Here is a 6,735-nt window from a genome sequence, read left to right as displayed (position 1 = left end):
GAGAAGGACCTGGCGGAGAAGCGGGCCAAGTTACTAGAAGAGGTGGACCAGGAGTTTGGTGTGAGCACTTTAGTGGAGGAGGAGTTTGAGCAGAGGCAACAGGACCTGTACAGTGCCCGGGCGGGACTTGCAAGGGTTCACCATGGAACATGCCGTCGATTCTTTTCGGGAAGGGGAGACTGTGGTCCTCCCTCAAGGACAAAGGGGTACTGCAGGAGGGGGAGGATGTGCTAGTGAGTGTGAGCATTGTGGACAAGGAGCGAGCAGACAAGAACGCTGAGCTTCGGAAAAAGAAGACTGACTACCTGCCCTATGCGGAAGATGAGAGTGTGGAAGACTTGGCACAGCAAAAACCTCGCTCTATCCTGGCCAAATATGATGAAGAACTGGAGGGCGAGCGGCCCCATTCCTCCCGTTTAGAGCAGGGTGGGATGGCCGATGGCCTGAAGGAACGAGAACTAGAAGAAATCCAGACCAAGCTATGGCTGTAGGCTCAGTCTCTGAACACTGTAGGGCCCGGGCTTGCCTCTGAGTATCTCAGTCCTGAAGAGATGGTGACTTCCAAAAAGACCAAACGGAGAGTGAAGAAAATCCGAAAGAAGGAAAAGGAGATAATAATACGGGCAGACGATTTGCTGACGCTTGGTGAAGATCAGCGGGGGACTTTGGATCCAGGCTTCGGGGCCGGGGTCGGTGCTGAGTTCCTGGGGTGGAGGAGGAGGCTCTTGAGGATGAAGAGAAGGACCCTGTGGCCCAGTCGCCACCATCAGATGACACTCGAGTAGAGAACATGGATATCAGGGATGAGGAGGATGGGGGAGCTCTTCTATCAGGGTCCCCAGAGGTGCTGGAGGGAGATGAAGCAGGGCTGGAGCTGCAGAAGCAGCTGAGAAGGGGCGCGGGCTGCGGCAGCTGCAGTATTGCAGCAGCTGTGAGGCAGCGGTGAGAAGGTGATTGTGAAGAAACTGGAGTCTCGACAACGTGGCTGGGAGGAGGAAGAGAATCCTGAGCGGATCAATCGTGTTCAATGCCACTTCTGAGTTCTGTCGCACTCTGGGGGAATCCCCACCTATGGGTTGGTTGGCAACCGAGAGGAGCAGGAGGAGCTCATGGACTTCGGAAGGGGTGAAGAGCGCTCGGCCAGTGGTGGCTCTGAGTCAGAGGGCAGAGAGAACGTTGGCTGGAGCACAGAGGGCTGGCTGCTGCCCTGCTCCTGTGTTAGAACAAAGGACTGCTGGAGACCACCATACAGAAGGTGCCCGGGTAAAGGCTCCCAACAAGTCACTGCCCTCAGCAGTGTACTGCACAGAGGATAAGATGGCCATTGATGACAAATACAGCCTATGGGAGGAGTACAGGGGCTTCACCCAGGACTTCAAGGAGAAAGATGGCTGCTACGAGCCCGATGTTAAGATTGAATATGTGGATGAGATGGGCAGGAAACTGACTCCCAAGGAGGCATTCCGGCAGCGGTCCCACCACTTTCATGCAAAGGGTTCAGGCAAGATGGAGACTGAGCAGCAGATGAAGAAGCTGGATGAGGCGCTCCTGAGGAAAATGAGTTCCAGTGACACGCCCTTGGGTACCGTGACACTGCTCCAGGAAAAGCAGAAGGCCCAAAGGACACCGTATATTGCGCTCAGTGGCAGTGGCAAGAGCATGAATGCGAACACTATCACCGCCTTCTCTGTGTCCCAGATGTAATGTTAAAAAAAAGTTCTCGGGGTTGGGGATTTAGCTCAGTGGTAGAGCGCTTGCCTAGCAAGCGCAATGCCCTGAGTTCGGTCCCCAGCTCCAAAATAAATAAATAAATAAATAAATAAATAAAAAATTCTCGGGCTGGAGAGATGGCTCAGCGGTTAAGAGCACTGACTGCTCTTCCAGAGGTCCTGAGTTCAATTCCCAGCAACCACATGGTGGCTCACAACCGTCTGTAATGTGATCTTGGCGCCCACTTCTGGAGTATATTCAGGCAGAACACTATATACACAATAAATAAACCTTTAAAGTTTAAAATAAAAATTCTCACCATTAAATAAAAAATAAATAAATAAAAAGCATCGGAATTGAAAGCTCCCTCCCCCACCTCACCCCTGCCCCTGTGGGGACTTCTTGTGAAGGGGAAATGGAGCTGGGCATGGTGGTCACATATCTGTAATTCCAGTTCTTGGCAGATAAAGGCAGGAGGGTCAGAAGGCTCAACTGGTAGAGAGTTTGCCTTGAATGTACAGGTCTCTGGTGTCAGTCCCCAGCACTGAATGAACCTAGCATGCGGCAGGCTGGGTGGTAAAGTAGCTGGCCACCAAGGAGGACTTAGGTTTCATTCTTCATGGTGGAAGGAGAGAACCAGCTCCCAAAAGTTGTCCTCTGACCTTCCCATGTGCTCTGGGCTCATGGAACTCCCACCTCTCACAAGTGAGAAGTAAATGCTTCCTTTTTAAAGTTTAGGGGCCGGAGAGATGGTTTGATGGTTTGAGTACTGGCTGCACTTCTGGACAAATCAGCTTCGGTTCCCAGCACCTACATGGTGGCGAACAGCCACTCGTAACTTCAGTTCTAGGGCATCCGGTGCTGCCTTCTGGCTTCTGGGGGCCCCAGGCTTGTATGCAGGTAGGTAAACACACACACACACACACACACACACACACACACACACACACACACTAAAAATAAGTCTTTCTTTTTAGAAAGTTGACTAGATAAACCTGTAGAGGCGTGTACCCTAGACATCCCACAGAAGATGGCAGCGGGAGGGTTAGGAAGTTTGTCTCATGTGATTCATCCCTACAGCCATTTGTGGTGTAAAATTGCCTACAGCCTTTCGAAGCCCAGTAGTGTTAGGCAGGCTACCTGACAATGGACAGCTGTTTTCCCTTTAAAAAAAAATGAAAACAACAACAACAAAAACCTAGCTTTGTTGTGTTGTTAAGGCTGGCGGGCCTTGAACCTGTAATCCTCCTGCTTAGCCCCTAAGTGCTAGGAGGACTGCTACACTTAGCTTGGCTTGTTTTATTCCCTGTTCCCAGTTCATCAACCCCTTGACCCCACCCCAAACCAAGGGTCTCATGTAGCCCAGGTTGACCTTAAACTCACTATGTAAGGGAGAATGCCCTCCCACTGTACCTGCCTGTCTCCAGCTCCTCAGAGCTGGGGTGACACACACCACTAAACAGGGCTTAGGACAGAACACATGGGCTTGGGTATCCTAGGCAAGTCCTCTATCAAAGGACCTACATCCCCAGTTCCCATCCTCTTTCTGTTTGCTCCTGAGATTCAGGGTTCCCAATCTAAGACTGGAACAGAGGAGGAAACTTCTAGAAACATCTCCAATGCCCTGATTGCAAAGTATGGCCCTCATTCTCAATGATTGGTGACTGCCCTGGGCTCATCTGCTGGGGTTGATTGAGGATCGTTGGAGAAAGGAACCATCAGGTGGGAGCCCTCTCATTTGATGGCCAGGGTGGAGCCATCCCTTATATCTACTCGCTGCTGCTCTCAGACTGAGCCACTCTTTGCTGCTCGGGACCAGACAGTTGCGGCTGCTGCGTCTTCACGTTTTCCAAAAGGTGAGCCACTCTCCACTCTCCACTCTCGGAGCACCCATGGCTACTCCTCTCCAGGGCTATAAGTGGGGGAAGGGGCATGGCTGTGGGCCCAGGTGATGGGAGAACAGCCCTGTGTAAGTAGAAAGGAAGGTCACACCTAAAGTGAGGAAACATTGGGGTCAGTACTGGAGATTTAGAGCAACACAGTTCTGGAGTGTGCTCTCTGCCCTAGTTTCTCCTCTGGGCACCGCGCATTGTAACTTTATCTTTGATTTCTGCTACTGGGGTTTCCTACGTGCTAGGTAAGCACTCTGTCACAGAGCTATGTCCCCAGTACTGTCTGTATTTCTGACTGAAGCTGTAACATAGTCCTTTGTCATGCTGCCGTCCGTGGGTCAGATCCACTCTGTAGCTTTGGTTGATTGGTTTGTTTTCACAGCCTAGGCTGGCCTAGAACTCCTGGTGTAGTCAAGAATGACTTTTACCTCCTGGTTCTCCTGTCTCCAACACCCACTTCAGTGAGATTCTACACTTGTGGTTTATGTGGTGCTGGGATGGACTCTGGGGCTTGCTGCATGCTAGGCCAGCATTCTCTTCACTGAGCCGCGTCCCCACCCCTTTTAGCTTATTGTCACAGAGACAGTAAACTTAACTAGGAATGGTTATTCCATTTTTTTTTTGTTGTTCTTTTTTTCGGAGCTGGGGACCGAACCCAGGGCCTTGCGCTTCGGTTATTCCATTTTTAAGTTGTGGAAAAACAACCACTATCCCACAGTCTTTGTGATCCCTGGGAGCAGCATGAGAGGCAGGTCTAAGTGCTTACAAAGTTTGTTGGCATATAGCGCGCTCTGGTTGTCTCGGGGCTTTGGTATCCTCATGGACAGGGTTGGTATTTGAATTATAACAGTAGCTGTGGCTCCCACACATTGTAAAATACTTGTTGCTCAACCCCTTTGTGAAAAGTTCCGTGGGGCTGGAGCTCAGTAGGTGCTTGCCCAGCATGCACAAAACTTGAAGTTCCATCCCAGAACTGTATCCACCAGGCATGGTGGTGCATGCCAGTCACTGACGCCCTGGGAGGTGGAGGCAGGAGGATCAGGAGTTTAAGATCCTCTTTGGGGGCTGGGGATTTAGCTCAGTGGTAGAGCGCTTACCTAGGAAGCGCAAGGCCCTGGGTTCAGTCCCCAGCTCCGAAAAAAAAGAACCAAAAAAAAAAAAAAAAAAAAAAAGATCCTCTTTGGCTGTGTAGCATTTTACATAGTGAGCTCCAGGTTTCCCTGTGCTACCGGAAGAACTATCTCCACCCTGAGATACCACATTCCATTGAGCAAAGTAATTGGCTTGGGTTTGGGGCTGCTGTAGGGAAACTGCTTCGAACATTTTTGCATATTTCATTCTGTTACTATGCAAGTGCTCTATGTAATTGCTGGGTTCTAGGGTGAGAGTCTACTGCATGTTAATAAGTGTTGCCAAACCAACTTCCAAAATGGTTTATTAACATTTTCAATTAGGAAAAAAAACTGATCACTTTTTTTGAGTGTACACGCAAGTGCGTGGGTAAATATATATGGGGTGTGTGTGTCTTGGTCACAGGACACTAGGAGGGAGTCAAGTCTCTTCTTCCACCTTGTGGGTCCCAGGGATTGAACTCAGGTCTCTGGGCTTGGCAGCAAGCCCCTTTACCTGCTGAGCCAGGTGCTGGTCCTCACTTTTCAGTTAATATGTATATGTTGTGGGTACCATGGCACACACTTGTGGAGGTCAGGACAACTTTAAGAGTTCTTTTCCACCTGAAATTGTGTTCCAGGGTTCAGACGCAGGCTGTCAGGCTCCTGTGGCAAGTGCTCTTACCCACTAGACCAGCGGTACCAGTTTTTGACTTGTGCTAAGTGTTCTGATGTTGCTAACATTGAAATTTCTTTTTAAAATCTGACCCATCCTGTGGTGTGTATATGTTAAGAGACTGTGAGAGAGAAACAATATGGAGGTTTTAGTTTGTATCTCTGAGATGGCTGAGCTTGGCTAGTTTCTTTTGCCATCCTTGTGAGTGAAGGTCTCTTTATCCCTGACCGTCCCCACAGGCCCATATCTTTGAGTTTGGAGTTCTGACTGAGGCTGTAGTTAGCTTTTTATTGGGCCAGTTGGCCCCCATGGAAGCTAAGGGACCCCATGAGCTCTGAGAAGCCATCCAGGTGTTCTGAAGCGTCTGGCTTTTCACAGCTTTCTCTCTGTGCCTAGAGATGAGGCCAGGCTGGCATCAAGGGAAAGTCAGGAACCTAGGGATAGGGAGAGCACCCAGAGGGGCAGTTTGCCAGCTGCCTCAAGGGCTTTGATTAAAATTGGCAGGTACAGGAGCCAGTCCTGGTGATTCCAGGGAGAGTTCTGGGCTTTGCTCAGATGGTGTTGTCAAGAAGGTGGCTCTATCTAGCATACTCCAAGGTACTTGGCTGTATTTGGGTTCCTGACTTGGACAAGTTATTTGAGCCTGGAGAAAGGTGCAGGTGCAAATGACATCACAGCCAGCTTAAAAGTATCTTTTAAAATTACACTTGTTAGCCTGGTGGTCCTGGCATGCCGTTGACTCCAGCACTGGGGAGGCAGAGGCCAGGAGTTCTGAGTTCAAGGCCAGCCTGGCTTACAGAGGGAAGCTCCAGGATAGCCAAGGCTACACAGGGAGATCTTGTCTTGAAAACCCAAAAAAGGGGCTGGGGATTTAGCTCAGTGGTAGACGCTTACCTAGGAAGCGCAAGGCCCTGGGTTCGGTCCCCAGCTCCAAAAAAAAGAACCAAAAAAAAACAAAAAAAAAACAAAAAACCAAAAAAACCAAAACCAACCAACCAAACAAAACCCATTTATTTGGGAGTGTATGCTGTTGTATTTGTGTTCTTTGGTATGCTGGACACAGAATCAGAAGAGGCAAGGGTCTTACCACTGAGCCACACACAGTCCTTTGTGCGATTTTAAATATCCCATCAATTGATCAAGTTGTGTATGCTATGGACTGTAGACTGTAAACCTACTTTTGCATTTTTTTTTTCTTTTTTTTTTCCGGAGCTGGGGACAGAACCCAGGGCCTTGTGCTTGCTAGGCAAGTGCTCTACCACTGAGCTAAATCCCCAACCCCCTACTTTTGCATCTTGATCCAGTTTGGGCCCCCCATCTTTCTTTGTAAAATGTAGTGACACTATGG

At 49.5% G+C, this 6,735-nt stretch overlaps 1 pseudogene; it reads left to right on the top strand.

Moving 5' to 3' along the window:
* On the top strand, positions 1–1,743 carry Sart1-ps1 (spliceosome associated factor 1, recruiter of U4/U6.U5 tri-snRNP, pseudogene 1; annotated as a pseudogene).
* The last annotated feature ends 4,992 nt before the right edge of the window (positions 1,744–6,735 follow it).

This window comes from Rattus norvegicus, chromosome 8, assembly GCF_021556685.1.
Source record: "Rattus norvegicus strain SHRSP/BbbUtx chromosome 8, alternate assembly SHRSP_T2T, whole genome shotgun sequence".
Classification (NCBI taxonomy): Eukaryota; Metazoa; Chordata; class Mammalia; order Rodentia; family Muridae; genus Rattus; species Rattus norvegicus.
The sequence above is the reverse complement of the archived record's forward strand: the minus strand, read 5'-3'. Positions and strand labels throughout refer to the sequence as shown.